This window comes from Mus pahari, chromosome 23 (assembly GCF_900095145.1).
Source record: "Mus pahari chromosome 23, PAHARI_EIJ_v1.1, whole genome shotgun sequence".
In the NCBI taxonomy this organism is placed as follows: domain Eukaryota; kingdom Metazoa; phylum Chordata; class Mammalia; order Rodentia; family Muridae; genus Mus; species Mus pahari.
Genome location: NC_034612.1, coordinates 20,182,926 through 20,197,341, shown reverse-complemented (window position 1 = coordinate 20,197,341; position 14,416 = coordinate 20,182,926). Strand labels below are relative to the sequence as shown.

The 14,416-nt window shown below is 51.0% G+C and overlaps 1 protein-coding gene across 2 annotated transcripts in view; it reads right to left on the bottom strand.

The window, feature by feature from the left end:
* The window catches only part of Clip2 (CAP-Gly domain containing linker protein 2), a 64,797-nt gene extending 55,156 nt beyond the window's left edge, over positions 1-9,641 (bottom strand). For both annotated transcript variants that reach the window (XM_021186667.2, XM_021186668.2), the window contains exon 1: positions 9,244-9,641. The gene's annotated coding sequence lies outside the window, so the exon portion shown is untranslated. The remainder of the gene's footprint in view (positions 1-9,243) is intronic.
* Positions 9,642-14,416: the final 4,775 nt, after the last annotated feature.

Here is a 14,416-nt window from a genome sequence, read left to right as displayed (position 1 = left end):
AGATAAGGAACCTTGTTGGGGTCTTTAGACCCCTAGATAGTGCCGAGAGGCCTGACCACCATGTAGAGAGGGACAGCAGCAGAGACCAGCGTGAGGCTCTGGAAGAGCCTCCAAGCTGAGGTGCGGCAGCAGCTAGATCCTATGCAGACATGACTTCTTGGGGGGTGGGGGGGTGGATAAAGCTGGGAAGACCAAGCTGGGGGAGGGGGGGTGGCAGACCAGCAGCAAACAGCCCCCCTCCCCCAATCAATCACCAGCTATGGTGTTTATTTTGCTTGCTTGCTTTTTTGATTTGTGAGACAGGGTTCTCTTCAGGTAGCCCTGGCTCTCCTGAAACTCAGGGAGATCAGGCTAGCCTACAACTGACCAAAAATCTGCCTCCCCAGTGCTGGGATAAAAGGTGTGCACTACCACCCCCTGGGGTTTTTGTTTGTTTAATTATTTATTTTTATTTTATGTGCATTGGTGTTCTACCTGCATACTTGTCTGTGTGAGGGTGTCAGATCCCCTGGAACTAGAGTTACAGAGGGTTGTGAGCCACCATGTGGTTGCTGAGAATTGAACCCAGGACCTCTGGAAGAGCAGCCAGTGCTCTTTACCACTGAGCCATCTCTCCAGTCTACCTTTTTTGTTTGTTTGTTTGTTTTCCTGAGACACTATTTCACGTAGCCTAGCGTAAGTTGAACTCAGGTTGCCAATCTGCACAGGAAATGCATTTACTCTGAACCATTTCACTGGCCTACCAGGTAGTGAAAAATACAAAACAAAATAAAACAAAACAAAACATAACAAGCCTGTTTGATGTGACTGCTTGAAATCCGATCCTTCCTGGCCCCCGCCCAGAGTGTGGGGTTATAGGCATGGGGCTCCATGTGGGCTTTTGTACGTAAGGTTACAGGTCAGTATAAAGTTGACTTTTTCTCCCTTTATTTGGAAACAGGGCTCTGCTGTGTAGCCCAGCTTGGCTTTGAATTGTCTACTCCCCTGCCTCAGACTCTGGTATTGCAAAAGCAGGCAGATACTAAAACAGTTTTGGCTTGGGGTGTTTTGTTTTGTTTTGTTTCGAAGCCAGGGTTTCTCTGTGTAGCCCTTGCTGTCCAGGAACTCACTCTGTAGATCAGGCTGGCCTCGAACTCAGAGATCTGCCTGCCTCTGCCTCCCAAGTGCTGGGACTAAAGGTGTGAATCACCACGCCTGGCTTCTTTCATTCTGTTCTTTTTTTTTTTTTTTTTAACTATCTAGCTGGGTGGTGAGAGGTTCCCCGAGTTAATACATTTCTTGTGCAAACCTGGCAACCTGAGTTCAATTCCCAGAACCTGTGCAAAGGTGGAAGGAGAGAATCAATCAATCACTGAGCTATTCTCTCACCTCCAAAGGCGCATTACGGTATGTACACACATGCGCACACATCATGCAAGATCATGGGTTGGTTTTTTTTTTTTTGTTTTGGGGGGGATTTTTTTTGTTTGTTTGTTTTTAGTTAAAACTAAGCTGGAGAGATGGCTCAGCAGTTAAAAGCACTCAGAGAACTCAGGTTCCAATCCCTGCACCCACATGGCAGCTCACACCTGTCTGGAACTCCAACTGCACATCTTCTGACACCCTCACACAGACATATGTGCAGGCAAAACACAAATAGACATAAAATAAAAATACATTTTAAAAAAAGAGCATGGACTATTCTAAATAAAAATCAAAATAATAACAAAAACTTTTAAAACTTATATTAGATTTATTTATTTTATTCCATGTAAGAGTTTTACATGTATGTATGCATGCATGTATGTATGTATATATATATATATATATATATATATACACACACACACACACACACATATGTACGTATGTGCATCACATGTGAGTCTAGTGCCCATACAAGTCAGAAGAAGAGGGTATTGGATCCCATAAGTCTGTTGGATGGTTGTGAACCATCATATTAGTGCTGGGAACCGAACTTGGGTCTTCAGCAAGCGTTTCAAATATTCTGATCTAACTCTTTAGGCCCAATCAATGTAATGATATTTTTTTTAAAAAGGTAGAAAGATATCCCTAAAGGTTTTCTTCTGGTCTCCATAGGCACACATATTCACACATCTGCACAAACATGCACACATCAGACACGCACACACACACACACACGAGATTACAGTTACAGACTAGATGACTAGATCACAGGTAATTCCCTGGGCTCTGGATCTGGGACCATCAGACCATTCGGCTGTGAATGAGCTGCCTGTGCCCTGTGGATCCATGTCCTGTGTGTCTCTCCCAAGGCTCTGGCTTCCCCTGAGGGCAGGAGAGATCACAGTGTGGCACGGTGTGGCACAGTGTGGCACAGAATGAGGACCTTCTACTGTGCCTTGCGTCCCTGCAGCAAGCTTCTATGTCAACATCCGGATCCTCTCCCATTCTGGCAATGTCCTGAGCAGGCGAGGGACAGGAAGGAAGAGACACGGATGCTGGGGTCTGGCCCTGGAATATCATGAGAGATTCCAGCCAGACAAAGGGAGAACTAAGATGAGGCAGGCAGGAGAAAGGGGAGTTTGGCAGCAAAGCAGGTCAAGGGGACCGCCCACACATCTCAAACTAAAACCCAGCGATACTGGAGTGGGAGGGAAGGAAAGAATGGAAGAGACACACAAATGCACTGGCTCAGACGTCACCAGGAGGACATCCAAATTGGTACTATCTACCGTCGCTTCGGAAAAGGCAGCCTCGCCCTGCCTACCCATGGAGGCTCCATGCCAAGCACTCACTACACGCATGCGCTGTCTTATGCATGCCCAGGCTTTCTGCAAAGTGGTACCCAGTGCCCTTGAATGCCTTCTCCCACTTCTCAGGGAGAGCAGAGGGGCGGGATAGAGCTTTTGCAAATCGGATTCCCAGCCTGCACCTCAGGACCTAGGACAGCACCAGGCACGTGGCTGGAAACTGCCAATTTAACAGCTCCTTTAAAGAGCCCGGGGTGGGAAGGAGTGGGTAGAGCTTAACCTAGGCAAAGTCCTGGAGTCCATCCCCAGGACCACACAGGCTCGGTCTCACCCACGGGGAAATGCCTACAATTGGAAGGTGGATCAAGAGATCAAGTTCATCCTCATTACACAGAGAGGTTGAGACCAGCCTGGGTGAGGTGAGACCTTGCTTCATAACAAACAAGCAAAGCCAACGAGAACAAAAACAACAACAACTACAACAACCAAAAGGATCAGGAGAGACGTCTCAGTGGTTAAGAGCACCAGTCTGTTCTTCCAGAGGACCTGGGCTCGATTCTCACCATAGACAATGGCAGCCCTCAATGTTAACTCCAATTTCAGGGAAGCTGACGCCCTCTTCTGGTCTCCAGGGGTACTTCATAAATCTAGTGCATAGGCCTGCGTGCAGGCAAAACATCCATATACATAAGAGGAAAAAAAATATATAGGGGGTGGAGAGCTGGCTCAGAGGTTAAGAGTACTGACTACTCTTCCAGAGGATCCGAGTTCAATTCCCAGCACCCACGTGACAGTTGATAACTGTCTGCAATCCAGCTGCAAGTGATTTGACACCCTCACACAGACACACATGCAGGCAAAACACCAATACACACAAAATTAAAAATAAATAAATCTTTTTTTAAAAATAAAAAAAAATAAGTAAACGACCCTCACCCGGGCTGGAGGTGTGTTTCAGTGGTAGAGCATCTACCTCAAATACCCCAGAGAGAGGCTGGGGGCACAGAACAGTGGTAGGTGCCTACCTAGAACCCTCTAGTGTAAGAAGCGTGGGTCAGCTGTAGAGCACCTGCCTAACTCTGCGAGACTCTCGGGAGGAGCCGAGGGCGAGGCAGGAGAGAGAGCACACAGCCCTGTATTTATGTCTTGTTAGTGATTCCCCGGCCTCTTCTGCATCCTGCGCAGAAGACAGCAGATCATTAACCTTTCTGGGCGTTTCTGAAGGCATCAATTACAGTTTGTGTTTCTCTGTGAAGACCAGGGAGGAGGGATGAAGGGAGGGCGGCTCCGAGGCCTCAGAAAACACAGGGTGTTGGAACTAGACCCACCTACCCCGAGTCCCCAGATCTTGGGAGAAGAGGGTCTTTCAACCTGGGCCAGGACAGAGAGTTTACATAGAAGGTCACATCCTTACGTTCCTTGAGGCTAAGTCACAGTGCTGATGGCAGGAGCACCATACAGTATTGAGTGCCAGGATCGTAAAGTGTCCATGGCTCTGCCTCCTCCATCAGACCACCAGCTCCTTTACATAGCCACACCCCAATTGTTTACACACACACACACACACACACACACACACACACACACACAACTTCATGCACCAAAAACTAGCCTTACAGATCATACCAGCTGTTCCCCGCCCCAGTCTGCCACCAGCTAAGCAGATGGGGGTAGCCCCCTCACTTGATCTCTCTGGCAACCCAGGATTAAGGAAGATACCCCCCCCAGGAGGGGGGTCTATGAACAGGAGCTGAAACCAGCATTTGCAACAGTCACACAGGGCCGGGCCACACTCGTGAGTCAAGGAGAGATGGGACAGAGGCAAGATTAGGGTAGAGAAAATGAGACCGGCATCCAGGAAGAAACAGAAGGGGTGGCTGCCAGCCAGCTTCCCGGCCCAGGTGGCCCCGGCTCCCCCCGCAATTCTCCCGTGACTCAGGCTTATTTCTCCTACTCTGGAATGTCCTTTTGGGGTCCAGCAAGACTTGGAGGTGGCTCAGAGGGGAAAGCGTTGGCCATCAAGTCTGATGACCTCAGTTCAACCCCTGGCATCAGTAGAAAGAGAAACAAACCCCCCCCAAAGTTGTCCCATGACCTTCACAAGCATGCCATAGTATGTGGGAGTGCACATGTGCGCGCGCACCACACACACACACACACACACACACACACACACACACACACCATAAATGCATTTAAATAAATGTAACTGAAGTCTTCCTTTACTGAACTGAATGAGGCTCTGATTCCCCAGGACAGTGCACACCAGGCACAGTAGGGCTATAGAGATGGTTCCCTTGGGAAATTGCTTGCCATACAGACTTGAAGGCTAGAGTTCAGAGCCCCATCACCCACGTCACAAAGCGGTGTGTGCCTGTAATTGCAGCACGAGAGAGATGGAGACAGGAGGAGCCCTGGGGCTTGACAGTTAGCCAGCCTCATTGAGTCAGTGAGGTCTAGGTTAAGTGAGACATCCTGTCTCAAAAAAATAAGGTGAAGGGCCAGCAAGATGGCTTAGTGGGTAAAGGGGCTTGCCACCAAGTCTGGTCATCTGACTTTAATCCAAGGTATCCATCCATGTGACAAAAACAGAAAATGGATCCCAGCAAGTTGTCCTCTGACTTCCATATGCGCCCAAGCATACACATACACCCATCCACACCCACACGGAACAAAACGGACAGTGACTGAGAAAGACAGAGCTAACCCCTAGCCCCTACACGCTCATGTCCACCCAAATGCTTGCATGCACGCTCGAATGCACATACGCATGCACTCATGCTAACTGTGGAATCACACACCTGTAATCCCAGGACTTGGAAAGGACAAGCAGAAGTTGAGGCTAGCCTCCACTATGCAACAGGTTTGAAGCCAGCCTGTGCTACATGAGATCCCTGTCTCAAAACAACAGAAACTCCCAACGACAGGGTTATTAAAGGGCCCTCTTCTGATTCGGTGTCCCTTCCAGACAGCTGGGCTCAACAGAAGATGCGTGATACTTACAGCTTATAAAGAGAACTGAGGTGACCTTAGTGGAGGCATAGAGTCTGGCCAGCTGATGAGAAAGAGAGAGGGGGAAGGGGAGGGGAGGGGGGAGAGGGAGGGAGAGGGAGAAGGAGGAAGGAGGGGAAGGGAGAGGGAGAAGAAGGGAGGAGGGGAAGGGAGGAGAGGGGAAGGGGGAAGGGAGAGAGAGAGGGGAAGAGGGGAGAGGGAGAGGGAGAGGGAGAGGGAGAGGGAGAGGGAGAGGAGGCAGTCCCTTGGAATGCAAAGCCTGAGCAATTGTGTGGGCTCCAAAGGCCAGACCATGATTAGACTTCGTACTGCAGCGTCGGCAGTAAGTACAACCGTAATTATGCTTTAGAGAAACAGACCTTGACTTTGCAGAAAACGGTGTGCTCCTTAGGCACACAGTAAGTATTTAATCAATGCACGGGCAAAGCACACAGTGGTGTCTACTCGTCATCCCAGAACTCTAGAGGTAGAGGCAGGAAGACCAGCCTGGGCTACAGAATCACTCTAAGGCTAGCCTGGGCTACAGAGTGACTTTTGAGACTAGCCTGGGCTACAAGGAGACCTTGTCTAAAAACCAAAAGCAGAGGAAGTTCTGTGGTTCATTTGGTGCCGAGCCTGTCTAACGTGTCCGAACCCCAAGTCTATCCCCAACACCATATAAACCTGGTAGGTGGCACACACCTGCCTTCCTAGCTGCTGGGAAATGTGGGCCGGACGAGCAGAAGTTCAAGGCCAGTGCAATGTCAGTCTAAGATATAGGAGATTCTGTCTCCAATAAACAAGTAAGGGCTGGAGAGCTGGCTCAGGGATTGGGACCCAGGTTCATTTCCAGCTCCCACCTCAGGCGGCTCACAACAGTCTGTCACTATGCCAGGGGGATCTCATACCCTCTCCTGGTCTCCATGTACCTGCACACACACGCCAGACGGCCCCACAGATGCACACAAAGATAAAAATAGTCTTCAAAACAATGTAAAACAAAAAAATGAATACATTTATTTACAGAGTCAGAACCACTGGACATGGTAGCATACGTTGTTAGTCCCAACACTAAGCAAACAGCTGTCTGTGAGTTCAAGGCCAGCCTGGGCTACATAGTAAGTTCCAAGCCAGCTAGGGCTGCCTAGTGAGACCCTGTCTCAAAAGAGGGTTGGGGGAGTTAGAACCAAACGTTCCTGACCCAGAGTAAGCACTTAATATGTGTTTTTTAAAAACCTGTGTAAAGGCATAAATTCTCCCAAGAGCGATTGGGTGACAAGTCCAGAGTCTTTCCTCCCGGCAAAGCAGCAGGGGCAGAGAAGACGGGATGGACAGAGCAGCTGGCAGTTACTGACCAGAGAGGGACTGGAAATCACACAGAGCCTGTCTCCCAGGTGGGGACAAGGAAGACTTAGGGATAAGAGGACAATGGCTCTGCTATCAATGAAGGAAAGCAGGAAGCAGGAAGGGAGATAGAAAAGAGCAGGCCCTGGGGTGGGGCTGAGAGGCTAAGCTGTGTGAAGGTAAAGGGCAGCCAGAGCAGGGGATAAGGCTCCTGCCCTGGGCTGAGGGCCACTTCCTGTAGCAAAAAAAAAAAAAAAAAAAAAAAAAAAAAATCAACTGAGACGGTAGCTCCAGGGCCGTGGCTCAGTGGTAGAGCCCCTGCCTAGAATCCCCCAGTAAGAGGATAGAGGCATGGCTCAGCCAGAGAAGCCACGAGGTCTTAGGTTCAATTCCCCATGCCACCAAATATACACATAAGTCACAAAAACTCTTGTCCTAGGGCACATGAGTTTCTCAAGAACCCTAAAAGGCAAATCCCCCTAAGTACTCCCATCTTACTAATGAAACAGAGACAGCAAGGTATGTGATCTTGTCCAAAGACACACAGTGATTCAAGTGGCAGAGCAAGGATTTGAACCCACGACGTCAAACTCCAACATCTGCACTCCTGCTCCTTGGGAATGTGTGCTTTGGCTGGGAGTTTGGAGGCTCTGCGTAGGCCCTTCCCACCTGAGTGCCCCGGTTAGAAGAGTGTGTATCTGTGTACTCCTCCAAGGTTCTTCTGCTGTTGGGGCTCCTCTATCTCCAACCTCCTCATCCTGGAGCCTCCGCTCGCACTGCTGAAACCCACGGGTCCTGTGCTAAGTGGGCACCTAGTGTATGCAAGAAGAAGGAACTGGCGGACACGCTCTGCCTTGAACTTCACGCCCCAGTAACCTAAATCTTTCTCTGCCCCTCTAAGCCAGAATGCCTCTTGTCTGGAAGCTCTTGTGGAAGCCATATAGGTAAAAAGCAGCCTTGGGCAGGGCACTCATCTCAGGGTCTGCCTTTAGGGTTTGCCCCACCCTCCAGCTGTGCCTCTTGAGAGCTCCTGGCTTCTCCATTTGCCCGGCATCAGGTTAGGCCGTGCTGTGCTGGGCAGAGCAGCTCTGGTTCTGTGTACCTGCCAGCCCCTGGTGGTGCCAATCCAGGTGACAGCGACCTTATGAATGAAGGACTCATTGTTTACATTTACAACTGATGGGGAGGAGGCCTCTGGCTCACAGCAAAGGGAAGGTGGCCCCACGTGGTGTTCTCTAGCTCCTCAGAGCAGAGCCCTAGGCCAGCCCCACCCCCACCATCCTCTGTCTGAGCACCCTTCAAGATTAAGGCCAATTCCTAGTTCCACAACCCTCCAGGCCCCTGCCCATTTGTAGTCCAGAAGACAGGAGCGGGATCTCAGAGGCTGGGTTGTGATTCCTCTACCCCCCAAGGTGTTCCTCTGCAACCTTTCCAGGCTTGGGCCAGGATCGAGAGAAGGAACGCGTGGCAAAGCCCAAATGAGTCCAGGACAAACACACAGGCCCCGCCTGAGGAATCTACGCGGGCTAGCCCTGGAGGCTCAGCCCTGCATCCTGCTTCGCCACTGCCCCTCCCTGGGGGAAGGGAAAAAAAATCTGCTGCCTCACCAGCTACCAGCGCCAGCTTGGGGGGGGGGCACCCCTGCGGAAAGTCACCCTGTCTGGGCCTCCCCCTTACCCTATCCTATGCCAAGCTAGGTTCTCCAGTCAAGTTTTGCTAAGGGCACCAACCAGGCGACCCCAGGTGGCGGGGCGGGGGCCTCCGTGTCTCATCCCAGATGCCAGGTCTGAAGATGAGAGCTGATGGCCGCGCCCACCAGGCTGTGCCCCCCACAGAGCCTGAGTGAACCTTCCCCGAGAGCTCTGCAGCTTGTCCAGCTGCCTGGACCCGCTCTTGGGAAGAGGACGCCAACAAAAACACCCGAATCCCTGTATGGATGTGTGCACCATCTGGATGTGAAATCCAGGGGCGCCCCCAACCCCAGCAGCGATCTGGGTTAAGGAAGTTGGGGTTCACCCCGCCCACGCCCACCAGCGGCAGCGACCCTGTCCGCTGTCCTTGCCCACGCGGTGACAATGGCTTGGTGATAGCACCCCCTTTTTCTTTTCAGGATAGGGTGCCGCCGCCCCCCGCGACTCTGCGTCCTTTGTTGCCCGCGCGCCCCCATCGCGCGCGTCCCCAGAGCGGCGCCTACCTTGGAGCTCCAGCAGCGACCAGGACCCGACACCCCTCGCCTCCTCTTGGTCCGCGCGTCCCGGGAACAAGGATGCTGCGCCGGTCCCCTCACGCCGCTACCCTTAACCGGGTCTCCGCGCTCGGAGTCCGGGCCTCGCACAGGATCTACGTCCAGAAGGGGATAGAGGGAGGGGCCGATCCAGTAAGCCTGGCCGCTGCCTGCGCGCCCCGAGGCGGAGCCGAGCCGAGCGGAGCCGAGCCGAGCGGGGCCGAGCCGGGAAGATCCGAGCCAAACGGGGTGGAGGCGAGAGAAGCCGAGCGGAGCGGAGCCCGGTGGAGCCCTGCCAAGGTGAGCCGAGCCCAGCCGAGAGATGCCGAGCGCCAGGAGAGCTCAGCGGCCAGAGAGCGAACAAAAGGGGCCGGCGTAGCGGCGGGCGCAGGGGGGGGGGGGGGGGTACGGGGTGGGGGGAGGTTGGGGGCGGTGCCTACAATCGTGGTCTCCGGGTTCTCAGGCGACAGTGACGCGCAAAAACTGGGGAGCGGGCGGGCAGAGAAGTCTTCGGAACCTGGTCTTCCCCACCTAGACCATCTACAGCTGACTTGAGCCTTGGAAATAGATTTCACTCACAGGCCCTTTCAGCCCTAGGCATTTATGTGTGTTCCAGTTTCTGTTTCAACCCTGCATTGCTTATGTAAATGTTCCATGTAAGGAGACTGAGACAATTGGGAATGTAAGGGGGCGGGGCTGGGATCTGGAAGGCTTCGCACACAAGGGTTGACTTAGGGACTATGTTCAAAGAGGCGAGGAGGGGGGAAATGAAGCAAATGACCAGAGAGCTTCAGGTGTACCACCTGACACTAGGCAAGCGGAGCAGGAGGACAAGCGGAGCTACACAGTGAGACTCTGTCTCAAAAAAACAAAAAAACAAAAAAACAAAAAACTTAAGGTCTCACTCAGCGTGGTGGTACGTTAGCCTCTGGACCTCAGTTTCCCCATCTTTAAAGGAGGCAGGATGTTTTTTAGTTCATCAGAACAAAATGGTAGTGGTGCACTGATGCCAGCAGTAGGTCAGCCTAGAGAACTCGGCAGTGAAGAGAGTCCGTGTGAGAAGAGCCAACTCCGCAGGCGTGGACTGTATACAAAGTAAAGAGTGGGTTGTTCGAGAAAGAGCAAGTTTTATGTAGCTAGATGGATAGCTTCAGTGTTGAAGTAGGACCAAAATCATGGCAGACTGGAACTCTTGGGTCCTGATTTATAGGTAGAGCACCTACATAAGAACCCCAGGGAGGGGCTGGGGACATGGCTCAGTGGTAGAGCCCCTGCCTAGAATCCCCCAGGGAGGGGCTGGAGGCGTGGCTCGGTGGTAGAGCACCTGCTTAGCATTACTGAAGCCCCAGGTTCCATCTCCACTAACAGAAAAATGAAATAGCTGGCCATGGTAGCACCTGCCTTTAATCCCAGCACTTGAGGTGTTGTAACAGACTGATCTGTATTAGTTTAAGCCCAGCCTGGTCTACATAGAGAGCTCCAGGCCAGCCAGGGCTACATAGTCTCAAAAAAGAAGGAAAATTAATACCACAGAGTTAAAAAGAGTTAAAGTTCTGCCGGGCGGTGGTGGCACATGCCTTTAATCCCAGCACTCAGGAGGCAGAGGCAGGCGGATTTCTGAGTTCGAGGCCAGCCTGGTCTACAGAGTGAGTTCCAGGACAGCCAGNGTTCGAGGCCAGCCTGGTCTACAGAGTGAGTTCCAGGACAGCCAGGGGTACACAGAGAAACCCTGTCTCGAAAAAAAAAAAAAAAAAAAAAAAAAGAGTTAAAGTTCACACTTCAACCATCAACCATAGTTCTCTGTCTGTAAACCCTTCAATGTGTGTCTTAAAAAGAAAGGATGAGGGCTGGAGAGACGGCTCAGTGGTCAAGGGCATACATTTCAGCTGGGTGTGGTGGTGCATGCCTTTAATTTCAGCAAGTTAGGGGCAGTACCTTGTAGCTTGAGGCCAGCCTGTTCTTCATAACAAGTTCCATGCCAGCCAAGAGTATATGGTGAAACCCTGTCTCAAAAATAAAAGACTCAGCCAGGCGTGGTGGCGCACGCCTTTAATCCCAGCACTTGGGAGGCAGAGGCAGGCAGATTTCTGAGTTCGAGGCCAGCCTGGTCTACAAAATGAGTTCCAGGACAGCCAGGGCTACACAGAGAAACCCTGTCTGGAAAAACATAAATAAATAAATAAATAAATAAATAAATAAATAAATAAATAAAAGACTCTTGCAGAAAACGTGAGGTCAGTTCCCAGCACTCACACTGGGTAGATCAGAAGTGCCTGTAACTCCAGTTCCTGGGGACCTGATGTTCTCTTCTTGACTTTGGGGGTACCTTCACATACCCATGCACACACCTACACATGTGCACATAATTAAACATAAAAAAATAATAAAATATTAAAAAGAAATGGGAGCCGGGGAAAAGCTCAGTTGGCAGAATGTTCAATTTACGCGTAGAGCCCTCAATTCAGTCCCCAACACAGCATGAAACAGGTGTGGTGACATATGCCTGAATCCCGGTGGGAGATGAGGAAGAAAGATCCTGAGTTCAAGGCCAGCTTTGGCCACATAAGTTGGAGGACGGCCCAGGCTACATGAGTTACTGGGACAAGGATTTGTCCCCATGTGAGCCACCTGAGCATCCCGTTGGTACCCTCAGTGGGCAGACAGAAGGAACCCCCAACTGCCATGCCCCCAGGTGGACCCCCAGCAAGAATCTCCCTGCTAAACACCTGCTTTGGTCTACTGGAATCAGCTCCAAGAGACCCAGCTAGCCACTCATGGGCAGAACCTCAAAGGGTGACTGACCTTTGGCCCCAGCTATTGGCAAGCTGGTTTCTAGCTGAGGACTTCTCCCCTTACTGGGAGAACTCTAGACCAGCACTCTATCCATGAGCTACATCTCCAGCCCCTCCTTATATTTATTTTCGAGACAGAGTCTGAGGTACCCAGTGGTAGCTTTGAGTTCCCTCTGGTCTAGTACTTAAAACCTACTTGCCTTTGCCTCTCCAGTGCTGCGATTCCAGTCATGTGCCATCATGTCTGGTCCTAGTCCATAATTTTGATATTCTGTGTGTATGTGGAGACAGGAATGGACTCCAGGACTTCTAGAGTGCTAACTAAGCAAGAGCTTTGGCACTGAGTTCTCCCCCAACCATCTTTCTGAGGATTCTTCTGTTTGTTTTTTGTTTGTTTGTTTGTTTGGTTGGTTGGTTGGTTGGATTTGTTTGTCCACAGTGGGTTTCTCTGTGTAGTCCTGGTTGTCCTGGCACTCACTCTGTAGACCAAGCTGGCCTCGAACTCAGAGATCTGCTTGCCTCTACCTCCCAAGTGCTAGGATTAAAGGCATCCCCTGATTTATTTTATTTTATTGAGATAGAGTCTCACTATGTAGCCCTGACTGGCCTAGAACCCACTATATGCACCAGGCTGGCCTCGAACTCATGACATCAGACTGCCTCTGCCTCCCCAATGCTGGGAGTTAAGGGCACAAACCACCATGTCTGACATGGACGATATTATTTTAATTATGTCTATGTGTGTGCTTTTGTGTAGTTACGTGCACTTGAGTGGGAGCACCTCCCAAGGCCAAAGGAGGGTTTAGAATTCCCCTGGGACTGGAGTTACAGGTGATTATAATGATCGATCCTCCTGATGTGGGTGCTAGGAACTGAACTAGGGTTCTCTGCCAAGAGCAGTAAGCACTATTAACCCCGAGCCATCTTCCCAGCTGTCACTTCTAGTTCTTTGGTGGAATATTTCTCCAGTCTCTGAATTGTTATTTTAAGCTGAGCATAGTGTCACAGGGAGCCAGCACTTGGGGGAAAGATGCAGGAGGATCTCTATGAGTTCAAGGCCAGCCTGGACTGCATCATGAGGTTCAGGAAAGTTGGAGCTACACAATGAAACCCTGTGTCTAAGTAAGTAAGTAGAAGCTATTTCCGTGGAAACTGAAAGGACGTGAGAAACAGTCATGTCCTTGACTGGAGATTCTTGTTTAGATGAAGATGGTACCTTCTGCATATCGGATCAGAGATAGCCTGGCCTTAGAGCAGAGCACCGTGCATCCGGGTGGGCGTGGCGTCGCCATGGAGACGTCTGCTGAGCTGGCCACCAGAGAGATGGACTTGGCTGGTCCTGGGATTCTTCCTGCCCAGGAGGAAGCCGAGCTTCAATGCCTCTGGTTAGTACTACTGACAGAGGAAGGGAAGCTGACATCATCACGAGGACGCAGGGCTCTGTCGGCGATCCTCTGACCCGACCTGGCCTTCCGAGGTCTTGGGAGCTTTTTCTTGTGGCCTTCTGGGTTTCCTGAGAGTTGTCCCTCTGTAAATAGTTTCAGCTTTGTGAGATAAGGTCTCATTTATGTAGCCCAGGCTGACCTCAAACTCTCCAGCCTGCAGCCTCGGACCTCAGTGCTGGAATGACAGGCATGCAGCATCACACTCAAGGTCTCTGTGAGCTCTTGCCTGGGGACAGGGGGTCTTACGTTGTCTTCTTCCTCCAGCCCTGTCCTAAGAACAGTACCAAGCCTAAGGGGACATCTGTTTAAAGATTTATTTTTAATTATGCGTACGTGTATGCACCCGAGTGCAGTTTTCTCTGAGTCAGACAAGAGATCAGGATTCTCTGGAGCCCGAGTGACAGGCCCTGTGAGCTACCCAGCCTTGGTTGCTGTGAACCAAACTCAGACAAGCAAACACTCTTAACCATGAACCTATTTCTCCAGCCCTGTAAAGGGACGTCTCTTTTGAGCATTTTGGGCCCTTCTGGGAATTCAGGCCGTTAAGGTCCTTCTATTTCCTCCCAGAACACAGCAGCAGAGACAGATGGTGTACTGGCTGGTTTTGTGTCAACTTGACACAGGCTTCAGTTATCAGAGAGAAAGGAGCTTCAGTTGGGGAAATGCCTCCATGAAATCCAGATGTGGGGCATTTTCTCAGTTGGTGATCAAGGGGGGAGGGCCCCTTGTGGGTGGTGCCATCTCAAGGCTGGTAGTCTTTGGGTTCTATAAGAAAGCAAGCTGAGCAAGCCAGGGGAAGCAAGCCAGTAAAGAACATCCCTCCATCATTCCCCGCTTCCTACCTGCTTGAGTTCCAGTCCTTTGGTGATCAACAGCAATGTGGAAAGTGTAAGCTGAATAAACCCT